Source organism: Phyllobates terribilis, unplaced genomic scaffold, assembly GCF_046119375.1.
Source record: "Phyllobates terribilis strain yellow unplaced genomic scaffold, ASM4611937v1 Scaffold_5__5_contigs__length_657084704, whole genome shotgun sequence".
NCBI classification, from domain to species: Eukaryota; Metazoa; Chordata; class Amphibia; order Anura; family Dendrobatidae; genus Phyllobates; species Phyllobates terribilis.
Window position 1 is genome coordinate 66090086 of NW_027362765.1, and position 27459 is coordinate 66117544.

The 27459-nt window shown below is 44.2% G+C and overlaps 2 protein-coding genes across 2 annotated transcripts in view; one reads left to right on the forward strand and one right to left on the reverse strand.

The window, feature by feature from the left end:
* Positions 1–27459, forward strand: part of LOC141270719 (uncharacterized) — a 477393-nt gene that overhangs the window by 60520 nt on the left and 389414 nt on the right. The gene's annotated exons all lie outside the window — the stretch shown is intronic.
* The window catches only part of LOC141270771 (uncharacterized), a 129401-nt gene that overhangs the window by 4092 nt on the left and 97850 nt on the right, over positions 1–27459 (reverse strand). The window lies entirely within an intron of this gene.

Below are 27459 nucleotides of genomic sequence, written 5' to 3' on the forward strand. Positions count from 1 at the left end.
TGGTATGATACCAAGATTATCTGCTGCAAAATCTGATAACAGAAGTCCCTCTGAGCTCCCGGTACAGTCACCTGCTAAAAATAAAAAATATTTTATTACTTTTCATTGGAATTATATTACTATTTATATTATTATATACTTTATAGCATTTTCATTTAAACTGAAATACAATTCAATTACTGACAGACTAAGACGATAGACCATAAAAGAGTTACTGATCGATTATAGTGTAAGGCCACCAGGCTATGTCCTTTCAAATTTTCACATCTTTATTATTGCCATATTCTCTGTAGATTCATGTTTCCCCATGTCTGTCATGAATTGGTTCCAGTTACCTGTTCAGTAGAGACTTGTAAAATGGATCTGTAATCAGTTTTATTAGGGGATTCCTTCCCATACATTCTCTGACAGGTACAAGCATCCTAATACAGAGCAAAGCACATTGGAGCAGATTGGTTGTGTACACAAGTCATGGCTTTGGAGAAAGAAGTTTTGTATATCTTTTATAAAGTAACTAAACAGTGGATAATAGAAAGGAGAACAAGTCCTTCATATTCTTATACTGTAAAGGTCATGCAAGCCAATAGGAACATTGGCTGAATATGGGAGCTCTGGGGGATCTGAAAAAGTATTTGCAGTAGTGTCCTCTGAAAACAGCTACAAGTCCCTGGTTCTTTTGTAGATCACTTAGCCTTACATGTGTGCTTGAAAATTTGCAAATCCTTCAAAATTTTTCTGCATAAATTTGACCTAAAACTATATCAGATTTTCAGGAAATGGTCGAATTCCAGCTCCAGCAGTTAAAATAAAGATAATTTTTTGAAAAAAAAAAAATATTAAAATACATAATCCATAAGGAGTTCACTGGGTGAAATTGATCAAAAATTAACAGACATGCTGAAACGCATTATATATTTTTATTGATTTTTTTTCAATAAAGGATCATTATTTTAACTGCTGGAGCTGGAATTCACCTATTTTCCTGCATATTTCTACATCTGGTCAGGGAGAACGTTCCGTGCCCCCCACTATATTGAACCGTAAAAGGTGAGCTGGCAACCCTGCTAATTTTTGGTTTGTGACTTCTGATTTTATTGCCGTGTTCATATCAATTTACATTTAATTTCATATCTGGAAACTGGACTCATTTTAAGTCATCATTATATTCTATATTCAGAGGTTCATTATTTTTATTCTGACATACCTTATGTTCGAACTAGCAAGAGACAGATCGCAAAAAGCGGCACTGTTTTTTTTTCTAATTCATCTGAGATGGGACATACTCAGAATTCCATGATGGAAAATTTGAGAAAACTAGACAAAAGTCAAGTTTTGTCCATTACACAATCATTATCATCACATCTTACTCAGCTGACAGTTGCCTCAGTGAAAGATATTTTCTGAGCTCCTTGCACTACCGCCCGATTACTACCTCCTACTTTGCTCGGACGCAGAGTGCCACTGCACCTAAGGTGATACTACTGGTGTCCTTTAATATTACCGGTGTTGGTGGCTCTGTCAGCCATATTAATAAGGCTGACAGAGCCACCAACACAGCTAAGGGCTTGAATCGTGACCTACATCTCTTCTGGCCCCATCTCATCCAAGCACACAGGCCGACTGTTCATCTCATCCAATATATCAAATGGAAGAAGTTGTGAATATGTTTTTTTCTTTTTTATACTACCCTGTTCATTGCGATTGCCACTATTTCTTTTACAACACATTTTTTACACTACATTTGACAAAAGTTCATCTTTTCAACCTAAATTATTCCTCTTTCTCAAAAATGACATAAGAAGACATGCTTGGTACATGTCCAAAAAGTCAGCAATTGTAAAATGCTGCTGTATTGGTGTCGTGTGTAGGGGTGTCAAGCTAAACTAGTATACAGGTGTACAAAAACAGACATGCAAAGTTAAAGGTGTGTATTTTTTAAAATTAATTTGCTATTTTCTCTTCTTTTCCCTTGTCAAAAAAGACATAACAAGAAATGCTAGGTATGTACACGTCCAAAAAATTAGCAACTACAGTTGTATTGGTATGGCATATGTGTATGTGACATTTGTCCAGAAAAAAATGTGTCAATTAAAAAAAACAAACCTGACACGCACACACACACTACTTAGTGAGGTAGATAGTCACAGTTACATGTCTGGATTTTGGTCAATTATATTTAGTATTTTTTTTAAATATTATTATCCCCCCTTTCACAAAAAATGAATACAAAAGAAATGGACAAATTCAAAACAATCAGTCGCTTGTGACAAGCACATTTTCTCTGACAGCAAGTTCAGATTTTATTGTCTTTGAGAAATATTGTGCTGGCTTGCTGCTTTCTAGTGCATGAGGAATTTAGAAACAAATTGTGTAATTCAAATGCAGAAAGAAAAGATGCCAGCCCAGCAACACTATATCTCATACTAATCTCACTGGCTGCTGCTTTACGGCTGGCACCACTCTTCTGTCTCTCTCTATTGGTCAACTGAATCTCTTTATATTCACAGAATACTACATTCATTTTCCTCACTTGTGCAGTTGTACAACACACACTGTCTGAAGTAATTGTCAAAAGTTTTAGGGTTTTCTATTCCTATCTCTTGTTGAGCTATGAACTCTGATGTCACTCACTATCCAGAACCACCCTAAAATGGGTGCAGCATTCCCTGCCTCAGCGTTAATAAAGGCTCTGATATTCTCTCCTGGTTTGTTGCACTACACTATGTAATGTGATAGCTGAAAGGCATCGTGGAAAAGCCCACGTGGCCACACCTGAGATCACAGGAGGCTTCTGTGGTGGATACAACCATCCGCAAAGTTAAAAATTATCAATTTGTCCAAATCTAAATTGTTCGAATTTACAGAGATAAGTGAATTATCTAAAATTCTACATGAATTTGATTTGCATCACATGAATCTCTACTTTATTCTGGTCCAGTTAATGGATCAAAATATTTCCTGCACATATCCACAACGCAAATCTAGAGCTGCACATGGAGCCAAGCAAGTCCGCAATTTGCAAACATGACTGTCACTATGAGACAGGAGCCAACGTAAGAATGTACATAACAGTGAAGCCTGTGGCTGGTAATGATTCTGTCTTCTATATCAGATGTCACCGACACCAACATGCTTCATGGAATTTAGAGACATCCATTGTGCACAGTGACCTGTGATAGACAGGATTGTGAATACAGAGTTGTCTCTTCTGCAGCAGCTCAAAAATATACTATGGATGCAGAGGAGAAACCTGTATACAAAATAGTGTAAAATAATGTTTTCTATTTTTCATTTAAAGGGAATCTGTCAGTAGGATCAACCCTCCTATGCCACCTACATGGACATCCAGATCATAGAAAGCAGAATAAATTATACCTTGATATCTGTAATCTGAGGTCTTATTCCAGAGAAATTCACATTTTTCTTATTATATAAATGAGCTGTAAAGATCTATAGGCCAGACATAGATCTCAACAGCTCATTTACATAGTAAGAAAAATGTGGATTTCTCTAGAATTTAACATCAGATCACAGATCTCAAGGTATCATTTTATTCAACTTCCTGGGGTCAGTGTACCCATATAGACGGATTAGGATGATCGATCTTACTGACAGATTCTCTTTAAAGTGAACCTGACACATGCTGCCCAATCTGTGAGCAGCATGTATCAGGCACTGGCTGTACAATCTCAGCCATGTATGTTTTACTTTGAAACGCTGCGGCACATAGACAGAGGCTGCGCATGTAGGGAGAGGATTGTCAGTCACTGTCAGCGGGCAGAGAGAAGCCGCCAGGGACTCGACTGTACGACTAGTCATCCATGGGGCTCGATCCCTGGCGGCTAATAAATGTATGTTTCTCTCTGAAATGCCGTAGGTTTCAGAGTAAAACATACATGGCTGAGATCGTACAGCCAGTGTCTGATACATGCTTCTCACGGATTGGACAGTATGTAAAAGGTGTCAGGTTCCCTTAAAGCACTAAGCAGCCAATTCATCAAAGTGTTTACGTCAATTTTCTAGCATTAAATTCTTTGAAAAGATGCAAAATTTTTACAAAGTGTGAAGCAGTGTGTAAAAAATAAGAAATTTTTGGCATTTTCACACCAGTCCCAGCAGCTCCTCCAATGTGGGTAGAGCATGGACTGGGCTTGGTGGCGCCCACCACATTAATCAACAGTTATGTCACTCCAGTAGCGTAACTTACGCCGGCCAGACATGTTTCTCCAGTCTGTCCCTGAATTTAGTACCATTTCTGGTGAATTCATTAAGTGGTCTGCATCTTATCCCTCCTCACACCTTGATTCAGACTGGGGTGCACAGAGCCTGTCTTAATGAATCAGCCCCTAAATCTTTAACTGTAAAGTCGACATTAAAAGGTCCATGTGAACATACTCTGAAATACATCAACACTTATAATTATTCTACAAGCCAGTGACTAATACCTGTGACTTCTCGGCATTAAGTGGTCACTACTCACCTGTGCGGTTATCTGTAGGAATCTCCTCTTTACACCGCTCATCACCCCTCACATATGTCTCTGTAGTATTAATATGGGGCAGATATCTACCCTGAAAGAAATATTGTAAAAGTCACAAACAGATGGAGAAGTCGTAAGAAATTATGTAGAAAAACAGAAAAGAACATTTAACCCCTTCGCAACCCTGGGATTTTCCGTTTTTGCATTTTCGTTTTTTGCTCCCCTTGTTCCCTGAGCCATAACTTTTTTATTTTTTGGTCAATATGGCCATGTGAGGGCTTATTTTTTGCGGGACGAGTTGTACTTTTCAACGCCATTACTAGTTTTACCATATCGTGTACGGGAAAACGGGAAAAAAAATCCAAGTGCGGTGAAATTGCAAAAAAAGTGCAATACCACAGTTGTTTTTTATTTTATTTTTTTTACCACGTTCACTGAATGGAAAAAAAAGTCCTGACATTACTCTTCTCCAGGTCATTACGAGTTCGTAGACACCAAACATGTATAGGTTCTTTTTTATTTAAGTGGTGAAAAAAAATTCCAAAGTTTGATAAAAAAAAAAAAAATAGCGCCATTTTCTAAGACCTGTAGCGTCTCCATTTTTCGGGATCTGGGGCCGGTTCAGGGCTTATTTTTTGCGCACCAAGCTGAAGTTTTTATTGCTACAATTTTGGGGTAGATCTGATGTTTTAATCGCCCGTTATTGCATTTTATTGCAATGTTGTGGCAACCAAAAAACGTAATTCTGGCGTTGAGAATTTTTTTTCTCGCTACGCCGTTTACCGATCGGATTAATTATTTTTTTATATTGATAGATCGGGCGATTCTGAACGCGGCAATACCAAATATGTGTATGTAGGTTTTTTTTTTTTAATTATTTTATTTTGAATGGGGTGAAAGGGGGGTGATTTAAACTTTTATATTTTTTTAATATTTTTAAAAACATTTTTTTTTTTCACTTTTTGCTTGCTTCTATAGTCTTCATAGGAGACTAGAAGCAGCACTTGTCTGATCGCCTCTGCTACATAGAGGTTATCAGCAGATCACCTGTATGTAGCAGAAATGGTCCTGTGCTATGAGCGCCGACCACTAGGTGGCGCTCATAGCGACCAGCTCATGACAACCACTGGTGCCTGCTGCAGACCCAGGGTTGTCATGACCACCCATCGGTGACCCGCGATCATGTGACGGGGTCGCCGATGGGCGGGGTAAGTGACGCGCTTCCGCTACTAAATGCTGCGGTCAGAGATTGACAGCGGAATTTAACATGTTAACAGCCGCGGGTGTATCGCGATTCCACCCGCGGCTGTTGCGGGCACATGTCAGCTGTAAGAATCAGCTGACATGTGCCCGGTTCAGTGCGGGCTCACCTCCGGAGCCCTCACTGAACCGGGGATTACAGCCTGTGCGTATAATACGGCACAGGCTGTAAAGGGGTTAATGTCTATGATCAGCTTTATCCTGTCATCTCCACCAAGTATAAAACATACACTGAATGGCCACATTGTGAGAAGATCCAGACAACATCTAATGTCTATGATCAGCTTTATCCTGTCATCTCCACCAGATATAAAACATACACTGAATGGTCACATTGTGAGAAGATCCAGACAACATCTAATGTGTATGATCAGCTTTATCCTGTCATCTCCACCAAGTATAAAACATACACTGAATGGCCACATTGTGAGATGATCCAGACAACATCTAATGTCTATGATCAGCTTTATCCTGTCATCTCCACCAAGTATAAAACATACACTGAATGGCCACATTGTGAGAAGATCCAGACAACATCTAATGTCTATGATCAGCTTTATCCTGTCATCTCCACCAAGTATAAAACATACACTGAATGGCCACATTGTGAGAAGATCCAGACAACATCTAATGTCTATGATCAGCTTTATCCTGTCATCTCCACCAGATATAAAACATACACTGAATGGCCACATTGTGAGAAGATCCAGACAACATCTAATGTCTATGATCAGCTTTATCCTGTCATCTCCACCAAGTATAAAACATACACTGAATGGCCACATTGTGAGAAGATCCAGACACCATCTAATGTCTATGATCAGCTTTATCCTGTCATCTCCACCAAGTATAAAATACACACTGAATGGCCACATTGTGAGAAGATCCAGACAACATCTAATGTCTATGATCAGCTTTATCCTATCATCTCTACCAAGTAGAAAACATACATTGAATGGCCACATTGTGAGAAGATCCAGACAACATCTAATGTGTATGATCAGCTTTATCCGGTCATCTCCACCAAGTATAAAATACACACTGAATGGCCACATTGTGAGAAGATCCAGACAACATCTAATGTCTATGATCAGCTTTATCCTGTCATCTCCACCAAGTATAAAATACACACTGAATGGCCACATTGTGAGAAGATCCAGACAACATCTAATGTCTATGATCAGCTTTATCCTATCATCTCTACCAAGTAGAAAACATACATTGAATGGCCACATTGTGAGAAGATCCAGACAACATCTAATGTGTATGATCAGCTTTATCCTGTCATCTCCACCAAGTATAAAACATGCACTAAATGGCCACATTGTGAGAAGATCCAGACACCATCTAATGTCTATGATCAGCTTTATCCGGTCATCTCCACCAAGTATAAAACATACACTGAATAGCCACATTGTGAGAAGATCCAGACACCATCTAATGTCTATGATCAGCTTTATCCTGTCATCTCCACCAGATATAAAGCATACACTGAATGGCCACATTGTGAGAAGATCCAGACAACATCTAATGTCTATGATCAGCTTTATCCTGTCATCTCCACCAGATATAAAACATACACTGAATGGCCACATTGTGAGAAGATCCAGACAACATCTAATGTCTATGATCAGCTTTATCCTGTCATCTCCACCAGATATAAAACATACACTGAATGGCCACATTGTGAGAAGATCCAGACAACATCTAATGTCTATGATCAGCTTTATCCTGTCATCTCTACCAAGTATAAAACATACACTGAATGGCCACATTGTGAGAAGATCCAGACACCATCTAATGTCTATGATCAGCTTTATCCTGTCATCTCCACCAGATGTAAAACATACACTGAATGGCCACATTATAAGAGACATCAATCTAGTTGTCTGTTGGTCCTCCATTGGCCCTCAGAACTGTAGTAATTCATTGCATCACAGATTCCAATAGGTGTTGAGATTATTCCCCAGGAATACTGGCCCATGCCAACAGGATAGGTTCTTGTAGTTGTTGCAAATTAGATGAAGGTGCTGAGATTCTTTTAACATCCCATTTCACCTCATCCCAGAGATGCTTTATAGGGTTAGGATCTGAGAGTAGGCAACTGGGCAGGAGAGAGTTACAGAGGGTCAGCCCTGCAGCTGGGCAGGGGAGAGTTACAGAGGGTCAGCCCTGCAGCTGGGCAGGGGAGAGATACAGAGAGTCAGCCCTGCAGCTGGACAGGTGAGAGTTACAGAGGGTCAGCCCTGCAGCTGGACAAGTGAGAGTTACAGAGGATCTGAGAGTAGGCAACTGGGCAGGGGAGAGTTACAGAGGGTCAGCCCTGCAGCTGGGCAGGGGAGAGTTACAGAGGGCCAACCCTGCAGCTGGGCAGGGGAGAGTTACAGAGGGCCAACCCTGCAGCTGGGCAGGGGAGAGTTACACAGGGTCAGCCCTGCAGCTGGGCAGGGGAGAGTTACAGAGGGTCAGCCCTACAGCTGGGCAGGAGAGAGTTACAGAGGGTCAGCCGTGCAGCTGGGCAGGGGAGAGTTACAGAGGGTCAGCCCTACAGCTGGGCAGGAGAGAGTTACAGAGGGTCAGCACTGCAGCTGGGCAGGGGAGAGTTACAGAGGGTCAGCCCTACAGCTGGGCAGGAGAGAGTTACAGAGGGTCAGCCCTGCAGCTGGGCAGGGGAGAGTTACAGAGGGTCAGCCCTACAGCTGGGCAGGAGAGAGTTACAGAGGGTCAGCCCTGCAGCTAGGCAGGGGAGAGTTACAGAGGGTCAGCCCTGCAGCTGTGCAGGGGAGAGTTACAGAGGGTCAGTCCTGCAGCTGGGCAGGGGAGAGTTACAGAGGGTCAGCCCCACAGCCGGGCAGGGGAGAGTTACAGAGGGTCTGCCCTGCAGCTGGGCAGGAGAGAGTTACAGAGGGTCAGCCCTGCAGCTGGGCAGGGGAGAGTTACAGAGGGTCAGCCCTGCAGCTGGGCAGGGGAGAGTTACAGAGGGTCAGCCCTGCAGCTGGGCAGGGGAGAGTTACAGAGAGTCAGCCCTGCAGCTGGACAGGGGAGAGTTACAGAGGGTCAGCCCTGCAGCTGGACAGGGGAGAGTTACAGAGGATCAGCCCTGCAGCTGGACAGGAGAGAGTTACAGAGAGTCAGCCCTGCAGCTGGGCAGGGGAGAGTTACAGAGGGTCAGCCGTGCAGCTGGACAGGGGAGAGTTACAGAGGGTCAGCCCTGCAGCTGGGCAGGGGAGAGTTACAGAGAGTCAGCCCTGCAGCTGGGCAGGGGAGAGTTACAGAGGGTCAGCCCTGCAGCTGGGCAGGGGAGAGTTACAGAGGGTCAGCCCTGCAGCTGGACAGTGGAGAGTTACAGAGGGTCAGCCCTGCAGCTGGGCTGGGGAGAGTTACAGAGGGTCAGCCGTGCAGCTGGGCAAGGGAGAGTTACAGAGGGTCAGCCCTGCAGCTGGAGAGTTACAGAGGGTCAGCCCTGCAGCTGGGCAGGGGAGAGTTACAGAGGGTCAGCCCTGCAGCTGGGCAGGGGACAGTTACAGAGAGTCAGCCCTGCAGCTGGGCAGGGGAGAGTTACAGAGGGTCAGCCCTACAGCTGTGCAGGAGAGAGTTACAGAGGGTCAGCCCTGCAGCTAGGCAGGGGAGAGTTACAGAGGGTCAGCCCTGCAGCTGGAGAGTTACAGAGGGTCAGCCCTGCAGCTGGGCAGGGGAGAGTTACAGAGGGTCAGCCCTGCAGCTGGGCAGGGGACAGTTACAGAGAGTCAGCCCTGCAGCTGGGCAAGGGAGAGTTACAGAGGGTCAGCCCTGCAGCTGGGCAGGGGAGAGTTACAGAGGGTCAGCCCTGCAGCTGGACAGGGGAGAGTTACAGAGGGTCAGCCCTGCAGCTGGGCAGGGGAGAGTTACAGAGGGTCAGCCCTGCAGCTGGGCAGGGGAGAGTTACAGAGGGTCAGCCCAGCAGCTGGGCAGGGGAGAGTTACAGAGGGTCAGCCCTGCAGCTGGGCAGGGGAGAGTTACAGATGGTCAGCGCTGCAGCTGGGCATGGGAGAGTTACAGAGGGTCAGCCCTGCAGGTGAGAGTTACAGAGAGTCAGCCCTGCAGCTGGGCAGGGGAGAGTTACAGAGGGTCAGCGCTGCAGCTGGGCATGGGAGAGTTACAGAGGGTCAGCCCTGCAGCTGGGCAGGAGAGAGATACAGAGGATCAGCCCTGCAGCTGGGCAGGGGAGAGTTACAGAGGGTCAGCCCTGCAGGTGAGAGTTACAGAGGGTCAGCCCTGCACCTGGGCAGGAGAGAGTTACAGATAGTCAGCGCTGCAGCTGGGCATGGGAGAGTTACAGAGGGTCAGCCCAGCAGGTGAGAGTTACAGAGAGTCAGCCCTGCAGCTGGGCAGGGGGAGAGTTACAGAGGGTCAGCCCTGCAGCTGGGCAGGGGAGAGTTACAGAGGGTCAGCCCTGCAGGGGAGAGTTACAGAGGGTCAGCCCTGCAGCTGGGCAGGGGAGAGTTACAGAGGGTCAGCCCCACAGCTGGGCAGGGGAGAGTTACAGAGGGTCAGCCCTGCAGCTGGGCAGGGGAGAGTTACAGAGGGTCAGCCCTGCAGCTGGGCAGGGGAGAGTTACAGAGGGTCAGCCCTGCAGCTGGGCAGGGGGAGAGTTACAGAGGGTCAGCCCCACAGCTGGGCAGGGGAGAGTTACAGAGGGTCAGCCCTGCAGCTGGGCAGGGGAGAGTTACAGAGGGTCAGCCCTGCAGCTGGGCAGGGGAGAGTTACAGAGGGTCAGCCCTGCAGCTGGGCAGGGGAGAGTTACAGAGGGTCAGCCCTGCAGCTGGGCAGGGGAGAGTTACAGAGGGACAGAGAAAAAAAAATATTATATACACATTATATATAATTATATGGACTGTAATCTTCCTTGTCTGTATGTTACATCTGTGGTTTGTGTGTCATCTTCTGACATACAAACAAAAAGGGAGACAGCTACAGAAGATAACATTACACACACCCTGAGGAAAATTCAATGTTCAAAATTCAGTTTCTTTTCTTAATATGGACTGTAATCTTCCTTGTCTATACATTACATCTGGGATTTCTGTGTCATCTTATAGTATTCAGTCAAACATGGAGACATCTACAGAAAGTAACATTACCCACAACCTGAAGAACCCGTTTCACTGGTGCTTGGGTCGGAATAAGACACCTGGGCCCAAGTGACCATTACATAGGAAGCAATCCATAACTACATGACACTGGTCTTAATCCTTGTACCATAAACAGTTGACATGAAGGGATGAACTTGATCGGTCACAATACTTATCGAAGCCCTAGTGTCCTAACATCCATCCACACATATCAGAGGTCCCAGAATGTGCAAAAAATATCCTCCTTTTTCCTTTCTGTTCCTATAGGTCAGCAATGACCCTGGAACTGGTCTCCTGCTGCTATCGCCCATCTGTTCTAAGGAATGATGGCTGCATTCACACACATTAGTTGAACACTAGCGCAGTATTCAGCTGCAGTCTGTATAACTGCACCACATGTTCTCACAACTATTGTTCACATTTTCCTTCATATGTTGTTTACATCCACAGGATCCAATATCACTGGATATATTTCATTGATCACATAATTCTCCGTATACCCTTCACATGATTGCATGTAAAAACTACATAGGGTTGAATTTACTTGTGCTGTGACAGTGTTCAATGTTCCTATTCTGAAAACTGATCACTCCGATTTATGCTGCACTAAGTGGTCATGTAACTAATACGTTTCAGAAGGAAGTTTGAAAGTGTCTCTAATAAATTGTCCATTCAATGTCTAATACTTGGGGATAAAACAAAACTGAACACAAGACCTTCACAGCCGTCTACACATTATAGGGGAGATCTCATGACACCTTCTCTCCATCTACCTGATGATCCTGAGGAACATCGGGATCTTCTTGTTTACAATCAAGTGGAAGAAGAAGACGCGGACATCTCTCTGGTGTTGTCCTCTTACTGGATAGAACTGGAGGAAACACATACAGGGACTGAATTCATTCTTTACATACAGATAATTATAGGCCGTGTGTATTTAGTCCTGTCTATTACCTGGTGATGTGAGGGGCTGGGGAACCTCCATCATGACGTCCTTGTACAGATCTTTGTGTCCTTCTAAATACTCCCACTCCTCCATGGAGAAATAGACGGTGACATCCTGACACCTTATAGGAACCTGACACATACAATGATACCGTCATCCCCCCGATCCCTTCATAGCGTTACTGTATAATGTCCCAGCATTCCCAGCAGTGTCACCTCTCCAGTCAGCAGCTCAATCATCTTGTAGGTGAGTTCTAGGATCTTCTGGTCATTGATGTCCTCATGTATCAGGGGGTGAGGTGGAGGTCCCGTGATTGGGCTCAGGGGTCTTCCCCATCCCTCAGACACAGGGGCCTGACAGCGCTCACTAGAGGTCTTCTTCACTACTGTGTAATCCTGGTTATGGAGAGACACATTAATAAATCTCACTACAGACATTTCCAGAGTCCTCACCTCTCCAGTTCTGTCCATCTGTTATTCCCATATATAAGAATGATGTAATGTGACGTCATCAGAATCTCTCACCTCTCCAGTAAGCCGGAAGAGGATCTCTAGAGTGAGGTGTAATATCCTCTCCGCCATCTTGTCCCTGTCCCTATCCATCCTTGATGGGTCAATCAGGAAAATTCTCTTATATAGAAGATCTCCACTGAGAGGATCCGATATTGTAGGGACCTGAATGGGGAGAAGATGACGATGTAACATCATAAAGATCCCATGTAAGAAATCTCCGGAGCTGTTACCGGCTTCACATGATCACTACATCCAGTCATGGCCCCGTCCTGCCCCCGGTATAACACACAATCACATTATAGTCACATACAGTAATTTTTCACAGAATATCTCAAATCCAGCACTTAGGTGGTTAATAGTAATGGGGAATCTCCACACTAGATCTATGGCTGTGGCTGAATCCTAGTAGGTGATAGGATCTGCTCCCTCCGTCGTCCAGAATTCAGTCATGTTCCAGTTATCACACTCGGTCTGTTCCTCTCTTTCTCGCTGCCATCATTACCTGTCACTCGACTCCTCCAGCTGCAGCTCTTACATGGGTAGAGTCTAGAATGGAGTGGCTCCTGTGAGGGGATGATGTCACCAAAAGGGGCGGGGTCTCCTCATTCCAGTACATGTATGGGCTCCTTCCAGGGGTTGTGTCTAGATTGGAATGGCTCCTGTGAGGCTCCTTCCAGCAGCTCCACTCTAGACAGTTGAGTGCTGAGGTGAACGGAGCGGAGGTGATAACAGGACCCTCACAGACTCCAGTCTATTCTCCTGGTTACAGAACCGGCTGGAATGGAGCCACTGCCAGGAGGAGATAATGAGGCGCAGGAATTTACCTTAATAAGGTGTGTGTGTGTACACATACATATATATACATATGCACACTTGTATATACATATATACAGTACAGACCAAAAGTTTGGACACACCTCATTTAAAGATTTTTCTGTATTTTCATGACTTTGAAAATTGTACATTCACACTGAAGGCATCAAAACTATGAATTAACACATGTGGAATTATATACTTAACAAAAAAGTGTGAAACAACTGAAAATATGTCTTATAGTCTAGGTTCTTCAAAGTAGCCACCTTTTGCTTTGATGACTGCTTTGCACACTCTTGGCATTCTCTTGATGAGCTTCAAGAGGTAGTCACCAGAAATGGTCTTCCAACAATCTTGAAGGAGTTCCCAGAGATGCTTAGCACTTGTTGGCCCTTTTGCCTTCACTCTGCGGTCCAGCTCACCCCAAACCATCTCGATTGGGTTCAGGTCTGGTGACTGTGGAGGCCAGGTCATCTGGCGTAGCACCCCATCACTCTCCTTCTAGGTCAAATAGCCCTTACACAGCCTGGAGGTGTGTTTGGGGTCATTGTCCTGTTGAAAAATAAATGATGGTCCAACTAAACGCAAACCGGATGGAATAGCATGCCCCAAAGCACAGATTTCCACTGGTCTAATGTCCATTCCTTGCATTCTTTAGCCCAAACAAGTCTCTTCTGCTTGTTGCCTGTCCTTAGCAGTGGTTTCCTAGCAGCTATTTTACCATGAAGGCCTGCTGCACAAAGTCTCCTCTTAACAGTTGTTGAAGAGATGTGTCTGCTGCTAGAACTCTGTGTGGCATTGACCTGGTCTCTAATCTGAGCTGCTGTTAACCTGCGATTTCTGAGGCTGGTGACTCAGATAAACTTATCCTCAGAAGCAGAGGTGACTCTTGGTCTTCCTTTCCTGGGGCCGTCCACATGTGAGCCAGTTTCTTTGTAGCGCTTGATGGTTTTTGCAACTGAACTTGGGGACACTTCCAAAGTTTTCCCAATTTTTCGGACTGACTGACCTTCATTTCTTAAAGTAATGATGGCCACTCGTATTTCTTTACTTAGCTGCTTTTTTCTTGCCATAATACAAATTCTAACAGTCTATTCAGTAGGACTATCAGCTGTGTATCCACCAGACTTCTGCACAACACAACTGATGGTCCCAACCCCATTTATAAGGCAAGAAATCCCACTTATTAAACATGACAGGGCACACCTGTGAAGTGAAATCCATTTCCGGTGACTACCTCTTGAAGCTCATCAAGAGAATGCCAAGAGTGTGCAAAGCAGTCATCAAAGCAAAAGGTGGCTACTTTGAAGAACCTAGAATATAAGACATATTTTCAGTTGCTTCACACTTTTTTGTTAAGTATATAATTCCACATGTGTTAATTCATAGCTTTGTTGCCTTCATTATGAATGTACAATTTTCATAGTCATGAAAATACAGAAAGATCTTTAAATGAGAAGGTGTGTCCAAACTTTTGGTCTGTAATGTATATACAGTTATATGAAAAAGTTTGGGTACCCCTATTAATCTTAAGCTTAATGTTTTATAAAAATTGGTGTTTTTGCAACAGCTATTTCAGTTTGATATATGTAATAACTGTTGGACACAGTAATGTTTCTGCCTTGAAATGAGGTTCATTGTACTAACAGAAAATGTGCAATCTGCATTCAAACAAAATTTGACAGGTGCATAAGTATGGGCACCCTTATCATTTTCTTGTTTTAAATACTCCTACCTACTTTTTACTGACTTACTAAAGCACTTTTTTTGGTTTTGTAACTTCATTGAGCTTTGAACTTCATAGCCAGGTGTATGCAATCATGAGAAAAGCTACTTAAAGTGGCCACTTGCAAGTTGTTCTCCTGTTTGAATCTCCTCTGAAGAGTGGCATCATGGGCTCCTCAAAACAACTGTCAAATGATCTGGAAACAAAGATTATTCAACATAGTTGTTCAGGGGAAGGATACAAAAAGCTGTCTCAGAGATTTAACCTGTCAGTTTCCACTGTGAGGAACATAGTAAGGAAATGGAAGAACACAGGGACAGTTCTTGTTAAGGCCAGAAGTGGCAGGCCAAGAAAAACATCAGAAAGGCAGAGAAGAAGAATGGTGAGATCAGTCAAGGACAATCCTCAGACCACCTCCATAGAGCTGCAGCATCAACTTGCTGCAGATGGTGTCACTGTGCATCGGTCAACTATACAACGCACTTTGAACAAAGAGAAGCTGTATGGGAGAGTGATGCGAAAGAAGCCATTTCTGCAAGCACGCCACAAACAGAGTCGGCTGAGGTATGCAAAAGCACATTTGGAGAAGCCAATTTCTTTTTGGAAGAAGGTCCTGTGGACTGATGAAACCAAGATTGAGTTGTTTGGTCATACAAAAAGGCGTTCTGCATGGCGGCAAAAAAACACTTGCTACCCACAGTAAAATTTGGTGGAGGTTCCATCATGCTTTGGGGCTTTGTGGCCAATGCCGGCACCGGGAATCTTGTTAAAGTTGAGGGACGCATGAATTCCACTCAGTATCAGCAGATTCTTGACAATAATGTTCAAGAAACAGTGACAAAGTTGAAGTTACGCAGGGGATGGATCTTTCAGCAAGACAATGATCCAAAACACCGCTCCAAATCTACTCAGGCATTCATGCAGAGGAACAATTACAATGTTCTGGAATGGCCATCCCAGTCCCCACACCTGAATATCATTGAACATCTGTGGGATCATTTGAAGAGGGCTGTCCATGCTCGGCGACCATCAAACTTAACTGAACTGGAATTGTTTTGTAAAGAGGAATGGTCAAAAATACCTTCATCCAGGATCCAGGAACTCATTAAAAGCTACAGGAAGCGACTAGAGGCTGTTATTTTTGCAAAAGGAGGATCTACTAAATATTAATGTCACTTTTCTGGTGAGGTGCCCATACTTATGCACCTGTCAAATTTTGTTTGAATGCAGATTGCACATTTTCTGTTAGTACAATAAAGCTCATTTCAAGGCAGAAACATTACTGTGTCCAACAGTTATTACATATATCAAACTGAAATAGCTGTTGCAAAAACACCAATTTTTATAAAACATTAAGCTTAAGATTAATAGGGGTGCCCAAACTTTTTCATATAACTGTATGTTGTGGAATACCTATACTAACTAATAAACAAGCAAATCATTCCCTCACTCAGCAGCAGCTCTCCCTACTCTGCCTGGTTCCGGGGTTCACTCTAATGAGCCTAATGTCACAGGGTCATATATAGACCCGATGACGCTGTGCGGCCAGCCAATCACTGTAATGCCACAACAAACATGGCTACAGCATTACAGTGCATGGCAAACAAACCCTGCATGTTCATTGGCTCTCTAAAGAGCGCCAAACATGCTGGGCGGGGACCCGAGCTCCCACCCGATCATACTCTCCGAGTGATGAGCATGTTTGCTCATCACTAATTATATACTCACTTTTTCTCCCTCCTGCGATCAGACCGGGATGGGAACTCATTTCTCCTCCTTCTGGCACTTTCCCCGGCTCTACCCACTATAAGACGCCTCTCCATTACTAATCCTATAGTTATATTGTAAATAAGGACACAGCCAGAATAAAGTCTTAATTGAAATAAAACACACACACTTGTACTTTATTTAAAAATAACAAAAGAAAGTTACACTACCGTTCAATACTCATACTTTTATTTATCAAATGAGTTGCAAATTGATTAGAAAATATAATCCAGACATTGACAAGGTTAGAAATAATGATTTTTATTAGAAAGAATAATTTTCTCCTTCAAACTTTGCTTTCGTCAAAGAATGCTCCCTTTGCAGCAATTCCAGCATTGGCATTCTAGCTGTTAATTTGCTGAGATAATCTTGAGAAATTTCCCCCCATGCTTCCTGAAGCGCCTCCACAAGTTGGATTGGCTTGATGGGCACTTTTTGGCTACCATACGGTCAAGCTGCTCCCACAACAGCTCAATGGGGTTGAGATCTGGTAACTACGCTGGCTACTCCATTACACATAGAATACCAGCTGCCTGCTTCTTCCCTAAATAGTTCGTGCATAATTTGGAGGTGTGCGTTGGGTCATTGTCTTGTTGTAGGATGAAATTGGCTCCAATCAAGCGCTGTCCACAGGCTATGGCATGGCGTTGCAAAATGGGGTGATAGCCTTCCTTATTCAAAATCCCATTTACCTTGTACAAATCTCCCACTTTACCAGCACCAAAGCAACCCCAGAGCATCACATTACCTCCACCATGCTTGACAGATGGCGTCAGGCACTCTTCCAACATCTTTTCAGTTGTTCTGCGTCTCACAAATGTTATTCTGTGTTATCCAAACACCTCAAACGTTGATTCGTCTGTCCATAAACTTTTTTCCAATCTTCCACTGTCCAATGTCTGTGTTTTTTTGCCCATATTAATCTTTTCCTTTTATTAGTCAGTCTCAGATATGGCTTTTTCTTTGCCACTTTGCCCTGAAGGCCAGCATCCTGGAGTCGCCTCATCACTGTAGACGTTGATACTGGCGTTTTGCGGGTAGTATTTAATGAAGCTGCCAGTTGAGGAGCTGTGAGGCGTCGATTTCTCAAACTAGACTCTAATGTACTTGTCTTGTTGCTCAGTTGTGCAGCGGGGCCTCCCACTTCTCTTTCTACTCTGGTTAAAGCCTGTTTGTGCTATCCCCTGAAGGGAGTAGTACACACCGTTGTAGGAAATCTTCAGTTTCTTGGCAACTTCACGCAGGGGCGGACACAGACTGTAGTGGGCCCCTGTGCAAGAAATTTTGGGGGGCCCCCCCTGCCCTTCATAAGGCAACAAAGTTATGTAAACATAACCCCCCATGTGCATCTCTCACCCCCCCATGTGCAGCTCTCATCCCACCCATGTGCAGCTCTCACCCCCCGTGCATCTCTCATCCCCCCCATGTGCATCTCCCATCCCCCCATGTGCATCTCTCATCCCCCCATGTGCATCTCTCACCCCCCCATGTGCATCTCTCATCCCCCCCATGTGCATCTCTCATCCCCCCCATGTGCATCTCTCATCCCCCCCATGTGCATCTCTCATCCCCCCCATGTGCATCTCTCATCCCCCCCATGTGCATCTCTCATCCCCCCCATGTGCATCTCTCATCCCCCCCATGTGCATCTCTCACCCCCCCATGTGCATCTCTCACCCCCCATGTGCATCTCTCACCCCCCCCATGTGCATCTCTCACCCCCCCATGTGCATCTCTCACCCCCACCATGTGCATCTCTCATCCCCCCCGTGCATCTCTGATTCCCCCCACTCCTAGTTAATTAATTGTATTTAAAAAAAATAAAACTTGTTATACTTACCCCCATGCAATCCCTGCAGAATCCTGGCGCTCGTCCACGTCGCTGCCACCAGGTTCTCCTGACGTTCGGCCATGTGACAGCGCCACATACATAGCCATCAGCTTTTGTTTTGGCCAAAAGATTTTTAAAGCCGCCACCACGATAAGGTAGACTCTTCTGGGCGGGCCCTACTCTAACCTATTAAAATTTTCTTAAAATATCCAATACTCTTTTTAGATATATTTTTATTTAGTTTTCTTTAAGGGAATGTGTCATATACATTTTTTTTTTAAATGACCAATAATACCACATACAGGGAATACCGCCACACCATGACCAGACCACATATTACCACAACATAGTGACTGAATAATACCACACAGAAGGGAGAAAAACTGCCACACCATGACCAGACCACATATTACCACTAAATTACTAATATTACCACCACATTACTAATATTACCATAAGTGTCATTATACACGGGAGCTCTATACATGGTATGTATAACGTAAGTGTCCAGGTAATCTAGTGATCACCAGTGAAATTATACACAGGAGCTCTGTATATAGTGTCAGTGTACAGGTAATACAGTGATCACCAGTGACATTATACACAGGAGCTCTGTATATAGTGTACAGGTAATACAGTGATCATCAGTGACATTATACACAGGAGCTCTGTATATAGTGTCAGTGTACAGGTAATACAGGGATCACCAGTGACATTATACACAGGAGCTCTGTATATAGTGTCAGTGTACAGGTAATACAGTGATCACCAGTGAAATTATACACAGGAGCTCTGTATATAGTGTACAGGTAATACAGTGATCATCAGTGACATTATACACAGGAGCTCTGTATATAGTGTCAGTGTACAGGTAATACAGTGATCACCAGTGACATTATACACAGGAGCTCTGTATATAGTGTCAGTGTACAGGTAATACAGTGATCACCAGTGACATTATACACAGTGTACATGTAATAGACTGACTCACCGGTGACGTCTCTAGGTGAAGTCCTTCATCTTCGCTTTTCTCCTTCATCCAGCACAGACCGCCATCACGTCTTCCAGCCAGGACTCGTCTCTGCATAAAATAACACAGTTATCTAGAGCACATTCCCCAACTTCTACATTACGCAGCTGAATACAGACGTGCATCCACCATCAATATATGGTTAGTTATTATGCAACCTACCATTCCAAATATAAATTGTAATCCACCACTGTGCCCCCATTAACTGTAAATAGGCACTTAATATATAATTTAATTAGAACCTCTACTCTTTCCGCCAATTTGTTACCAGTCACACTCCTGCATCCGCAACGCCCCCTACTCTATACTTCCTGCTCCCCGCATTCAATATTTACATGCACCCCCTGCCCCAATTCATTATATCATCTCCGTGCTCTCCCCACCCCATCATCATTTATCATTTACTCTCCCCCACCCCACATTCGTTATGTGCAGCTCATTATCCCCCTACTCCCAATTCCCCCATGTGCAGCTCTCAAACCCCCCCATGTGCAGCTCACATCCCCCCCATGTGCACATCTCTCACCCCCTCCCCCACATGTGCCCCTCTCTCATCCCCCTCCCCCACATGTGCCCCTCTCGTCCCCCTCCCCCACATGTGCCCCTCTCTCATCCCCCTCCCCCACATGTGCCCCTCCCTCATCCCCCTCCACCACATGTGCACCTCTCTCATCCCCCTCCACCACATGTGCACCTCTCTCATCCCCCCCCACATGTGCATCTCCCATCTCCCCCCCCCACCACATGTGCATCTCCCATCCCCCCCCACCACATGTGCATCTCCCATCTCCCCCCCCACACATGTGCATCTCCCATCTCCCCCCCCACACATGTGCATCTCCCATCTCCCCCCACACACACATGTGCATCTCCCATCTCCCCCCCACACACATGTGCATCTCCCATCTCCCCCCCACACACATGTGCATCTCCCATCTCCCCCCCACACACATGTGCATCTCCCATCTCCCCCCCACACACATGTGCATCTCCCATCCCCCCCCACACACATGTGCATCTCCCATCTCCCCCCCACACACATGTGCATCTCCCATCCCCCCCCCCACACACACATGTGCATCTCCCATCTCCCCCCCACACACACACACACACACATGTTCATCTCCCATCTCTCCACTCCTAGTTAATTGTATTTTAAAAAAAATAAAACTTGTTATACTTACCCCCATGCGATCCCTGCAGAATCCTGGCGCTCGTCCAAATCACTGACAGCAGGTTCTCCTGACTTCCGGCCATGTGACGGCACCGTCACATGACCGGAAGTCAGGGGAATCATGGAGGCGCTGCTGCAACAGCGCAGCTCAGCGCTGAAATGTCCCGGATCCGGCGCATAGCATGGGGCCGGGGGCCCCATGAGGAGAGAGACGCACAAGAGGGGGGCCCCCGAGGGGGCCCCTACCGGCCGGGCCCCATACTGGAGTCAGGGCAGTCATGCCCTGATGGCGGCCCTGCTGGAGGCTGGAGGGGCCCCCTCTCCCTCGGGGCCCCCGTTCAATGAACCGGCTGCACGGGCGGTAGTTCCGCCCCTGACTTCACGCATAGAATAGCCTTCATTTCTAAGAACAAGAATAGACTGTCGAGTTTCACATGAAAGTTCTCTTTTTCTGGCCATTTTGAGAGTTTCATAGAACAAACAAATGTAATGCTCCAGAATCTTAACTAGCTCAAAGGAAGGTCAATTTTATAGCTTCTCAAATCAGCAAACCGTTTTCAGCTGGGCTAACATACTTGTGCAAGGGTTTTCTAGGGTTTTCTAAAGATCCATTAGCCTTCTTACACAGTTAGCAAACACAATGTACCATTAAAACACTGGAGTGGTGGTTGTTGGAAACGGGCCTCTATACACCTATGTAGATATTGCAATAAAAACAAGACGTTTGCAGCTAGAATAGTCATTTACCACATTAACAATGTATAGAGTGTATTTATGATTCATTTAATGTTAGCTTCATTGAAAAAAAATGTGCCTTTCTTTCAAAAATAATGAAATTTCTAAATGACCCCAAACTTTTGAATGGTAGTGTATACTCACCTAACACCTAATCCCTGATGCCCTTGTCTCCTGTAAGAAAACAAAAATAACAATATCCCTCACCTGTCCGAAGTTCTGTCCCATGCCTTAATCCAAGTCTTGGATAAATAGTTTTCAACCTGGAGGGTGCGAAGATGCGACTGTCCTGGCTGAAAACAACTGAAGAATGAGCTGCTGCGAGCTCAGTCTCAGTGACTAGCGGTGATGTCTGAGTTCACCACCGGTCATTGAGGCTATGTTCCCAACCAGGCTGCTAAGAACTGTGGGCTGTTATTAATAGCCAGGAAACCTCGTTGGCTAATGGCCCCTTCCCTGGCTAGTAATATCAGCCCTCAGTTGGTCGGCTTTCTCTCTATTTATGAAAATTATGCGGGACTTCCTGGTGAAGTCCATGTTCGGTGTCCGTGCCCGAACAGTAGGTGTTCGGTACGGACCCCAAACTTTACTGCTCTCTAATAATGTTTTTTATGGTTCCTGTATACTGAGGTGAAGAAAAAGATTTTTTTTTTGTTCCTATTAATGTATTAAAAATAATAATCAATTACAAAAAACTTTTTTTCTCTGATTCTCCTGTTCTTGAACTCACAACCTTTACATTATAGACAGACAGGTGCTTTAACCCCTTTATGACACAGGGCGTAATAATACTTACCTGCGCCCTGGGACTTAATGACCAGGTTTGTATTATTATGCCTCGGCGATCGTGCCTGCACAGGGGCTGTGCTGGTGCGATCGCCGCCAGGTGTCACCTGATTTTGACAGCTGACACCCGGTACTATGTGCCAGGAGCTGTCCCGACACCACTCCCAGCAAATTAACCCAATTAAGCCCCGAAATGCTGCAATCAAAGTCGATCACAGCATTTCCGCGGCAGGCAAAAGCACCCCCACCCTTACCTTGGATTGGAGAACCCATGCGATGAACACGGGGTCCCAAGAGTTGCCATGGTGACCCGATGTTGTCATGACAACATCCATGTCACCAGGCACCAGCAAGTTAGATAGATTGTGCACTGCACACGATCTATCTAAAGGTATGTCCAGACGTTCTGTGGAGGCAGCGCTTTGAATGCAGCATATTTTATGCTGCATCTATAGCATTGCACGTAGGTCAATCTGCATGTGTTCATTGAACCATGCGGATTCACCGCAATCAATACATTGTATTGATCTAATTTCTCTTGTGGAGACTTGCGACTCCGCAAGAGAAATTGACATGCTGCGCCACGCATGTCCGTGTCGGCGGGTGATACGCAGGTGCACAGAGATGCATAGTGGGCATGGAATTTCTTGAAATCCCATCCACTATGCTATAACATCTGGTCGCTGCGGATTGCACGCAGCACAAGTGCGCTGCGTCCAATCCACAGCGATTACTGATTGTGTGCACATACCCTAACTTGTGTCTGCAGTTCTGACAGCCTGCATAGCATAGGGGATGACCTAACTTGCTGCTGCAAGAGGTCAGCCTGCAAAAAATGAAAGTCCCATAGTGGGACAAAGTCTAAAAGTGTAAAAAAAAAAGTGTCAGAAAGTGAAAAAAAAAATTGTAAAAATATTTAAAAAATTGAAAAAAATAATCCAAAAATATATATATTGTACCGATAAATAAATATTATGAAAAAAAAATGATAAATAAAAAAATTATGACGATATGGCAAATAGTGTTGAGCGCAAGTGCTTGCTACTTGAGTTTCCATCGGGTGCTCGGGTATGCACTGAGCATCGCGGGTGCTCGAGTCACATGAACGAAGAAAGGAAAGACTGCGAGTATTTCAAAATAACCCCAACTATTCCTTTACTCAATCTGCATTAAAAAATCAACAGGAAATGGAAACTGTGCCTGAACCTATGCAAATTGAGGTCATCTGAAAACCTCTCTCTGCAGTAGAGAAGGAGAGGCGATGTACTGAGAATTTATGCTTCTATTGTGGGAACTCTGGACATTTTGTCATTAACTGTCCTAATAAATGGACTATAGCCTTCACCAATGCCAAAACTGCAGGCGATTTAGACCTGTCTGAACAACTAGATCCAGTTATGCAGACCATCTCATCTGTAATAAAGGCAACGAGCAATCCCCATCGTCTCATTTTGTCATTCCTCTGCAGGTCATAATTGGGAGCCAAAAAATACAATGTTCTGCTATGTTAGATTCTGGAGCAGGAGGGAATTTCATGAATTTACAACTCACACTTAACATTGCAAGTAGGACTAAATCCATGCCAATCAATATGGAAACTGTGAATAGATCTCTTTTTTCTTCTGGACCTGTTACTCATGAGACAATTGAACTTGAAATCTGTATGGAACCAAATCATCATGAAACCATTAGTTTTCATCCTATTTCTGCTCCAAAATGTCCCAGTATTCTAGGAATTACCTGGTTCTCAACCCATAACCCTTCTATCAACTGGGCATTGAAGACCATTACCTTTCCCTCTGAGTACTGTAAGAACAATTGCCACGTTAATTTACCTATTAAACAAATTCAAGTATCTGAGATTTCTCATCAGAATAATGATAAACTACTACCTCAATATCAGCAGTTCATTGAGGTCTCCAATAAGAAGAAAGCCAATCAACTGCCTCCTCGTCGTTCTTATGACTATCCCATTGAATTACTTCCTGGAGCATCCATTCCGTTTGGGCGAATTTACAATCTCTTTGAACCAGAATTGAAGGAACTACAAGGAGTACATAGATGAAAACTTAGAGAAAGGCTTCATTCAACCTTCTTTGCCAGCTGGAGCACTCTTGTTTTTTTTGTAGAAAAAAAGGACTCTATGGCCCTTTTTTAATAACAGAGAATTAAATAAGTTTACCATCAAAAACCCACTCCCCTTTGTTCCTGAGTTGCTGGAGAGACTACGTTCTACCAAGATTTTTACCAAACTTGATCCAAGAGGGGCTTATATTCTCATACGAATTTGCCCGGGAGATGAGTGGAAAACTGCCTTTAGAACTAGAGATATTGACATTTTGAATACCTGGTTATGCCGTTCGGCCTTAGCAATGCCCCTGCCACCTTTCAGCACTTCATTAATGTTGTTTTTCAAGCGTTCTTGGATCGATTTTTTGTTCTTGGATCGATTTTTTGTTGTTGTTTATCTCAATGACATTCTTATATTTTCAAACACCTTGGAGGAGTATTTCTGGCATGTCCAGTTAGTCCTAGAATGTCTACAGGAGAACCATCTCTATATCAAACTTGAAAAATGTAAATTTAATCAGACTAGGACTCAATTTGTGGGATACATTGTCTTCCCAGAAGGTCTGAGCATGGATCCCAGTAAGATCACAGCAGTAGTTGACTGACCTACCCCAAGAATTTTAAAAGACCTCCAGCACTTTATAATATTTGCAAATTTCTATAGAAGATTCATTAAAACTTTTCAAAACTCATTCTGCCAATTACTTCACTCATAAAGAAAACCAAAGTTATTGATATTGATCTTTCTTTTAAAAATGGGTTTTGGATGCAGAAGCACCAAATATATGTTCCTGAATCTGTCCTACTGGAAGTCCTCAAGATTGTCCATGATTCTAAACTTCTAGGACACCCTGGAGTCATGAAAACTCAAAAACTACTGCTCCTTTCTTTTTGGTGGCTTAATTGTAGGGAGGGATGTGATAAAATATGTTTCCTCCTGTTTAACATGTGCACGGAATAAGATGCCAGGATCTTCTCCTTTAGGGCTCCTTCAACCAACTCCAGTTCCATCCAGGCCTTGGGGATCAATCTCAATTGATTATATCGTGGAACTACCTCCATCTAAAGAAATGACTGTTATCCTTGTTGTGGTAGATCGGCTCACAAAGATGGCTCATTTTATTCCAACTAAAGGGATTTCTAACGCTGAACAAACCGCAGAACTAATGGTCAGAGAGATATTCAGGCTGCATGGAATTCCTAACAATGTAATTTCTGATAGAGGTGTTCAGTTTACATCACAATTTTGGAAAAGTTTCTGTACAGCTGTAGGAGTTACTGTCAATCTGACTACTGCTTTCCATCCGCAATCCAATGGCCAGACGTAAAGGACTAACCAAACGCTCTAACAATACCTGCGCTGTTTTATTTCTTACCTGCAGGATGACTAGGTGGACTATTTACCAACAGCAGAATTTGCCTATAATAACTCCAAATACAGTTCTACAACCCAAAATCCATTTTTTTTTTTTTTTACAAATTATGGCTTGAATCCAGTATTTATTCCCAATCTTCCATTCAGTACTTCAGTTCCTGCTGTTACTGACAGATTGACAAAGTTGCAGGAAGCGCAGAAAGAACTAAATCGAGCTGCTAGAGAACATTCAAGAAGACTATAAAAAAAACAGCAGATAAACATCGCAAAGCCCCTCCTACCCTTCAGGTCGGTGACAAGGTTTGGCATTGTACAAAAAACCTGAAAACAACATACCGTCGTCGAAATTGGGTGAAAAATTCATGGCACCTTTTCAAATTTCTGCACAAATTAACCACCTTGCTTGCGTTTACAACTCCTTAACAGGCTGAAAATTCACCCTGTGTTCCTTGTATCCTTGCTCGAACCATTCAGTGAGAACCCATTTCCAGGAAGAACTCCTCCACCAGAAATAATCCATGGTGAGGAAGAGTACATCATGGATAAAATTCTGGACTCTAAAAAATTTAGGGGAAGATTGCATTATTTGGTGCAATGGAAGGGTTATAGACCAGAAGATAATTTTTGGGAGCCGGACTGTAATGTCCATGCACCCAGGCTTACAAAAGACTTTCATCAGAAACATGCGGAGAAACCAGCGCATGAGATGTCCAGAGGACATCCTGGAAGGAGTGGACTACTATCAGGACCCAAACCCAGCAGCTGTGGTGCACCAGGCGGTAGCTCTTCTCACTGAGATATTCAGCTTGCTGGATAGTTCCTGGCTAACTTAGATTCTTATATCTGTATTGTTTCTGTTCAGCTCCACCCTATGTTGTTCCTGATTGGCTTCATCCTGATTGAACACCCTAGATAAAACTAGCCTGGCATCTCCTTCCCTTGCAAGATTATTGAGCTCCTAGCCTCTAGTCAAGTGCTCCCTTCTCCTGCTGTTTCATACAAATTATACTGCTTACCTATGTAACGATTCCTGGTTTCCCTCACTACGCTACCTACCTGTGCTGCCTCTAGTAGTTGCGATATCACTACTCCAACCCAGGTCAGTTCTTAACACAGACAAAGAAAGAGGGAAAGAATGAGGAGCAGGACACTTCGGTCGGGGGCCGCAGCGGTAAGCGAATCAGCATCTCTGCCTGGAAAGAGAGGCAGAAAGCAGAGACGCCGGCGTTTCAACATGAAATTCTGCCAGTGACATCACTGGAGCTTGTGGATCAGCAGCTTAAGACCTTACCGACGTGTATTTGATCTATACAGTTGACATGTGCCCGCAACAGATGCTGGTGGAATAGCCATCCACCCGCGGCTGTTAACTAGTTAAATGCCGCTGTCAATTTCTGACAGCAGCATTTAACTTGCGCTTCCAAGAAGCGCGTCGTTGGCTCCGCACATTGGCGACCCCGTCACATGATCGCGGGTCGCTAAAGGGTTGGCATGACAACCCGAAGTCTGCAGGAGACTCCTACGGTTGTCATTGCCAGATTACTATGAGCGCCGCCCAGCGGTCGGTGCTCATGGCAGTTGAGCATTTCTGCTGCACACAGGTGATCTAATCATTGCCTGTGTGTAGCAGAGGCGATCAGACAATTGTAGGTTCAAGTCTACCATGGAGACTATTGAAGCATGCAAAAAGTAAAAAAAAATGTTTTTAAAAAAGTTTAAAATCACCCATCACCCCATTCAAAATAAATAAAATAAAAATAAAAAAAGCTCACATACACATATTTGATATCGCCATGTTCAGAATCGCCCGATCTATAAATATAAAAAAAATTAATCAGATCAG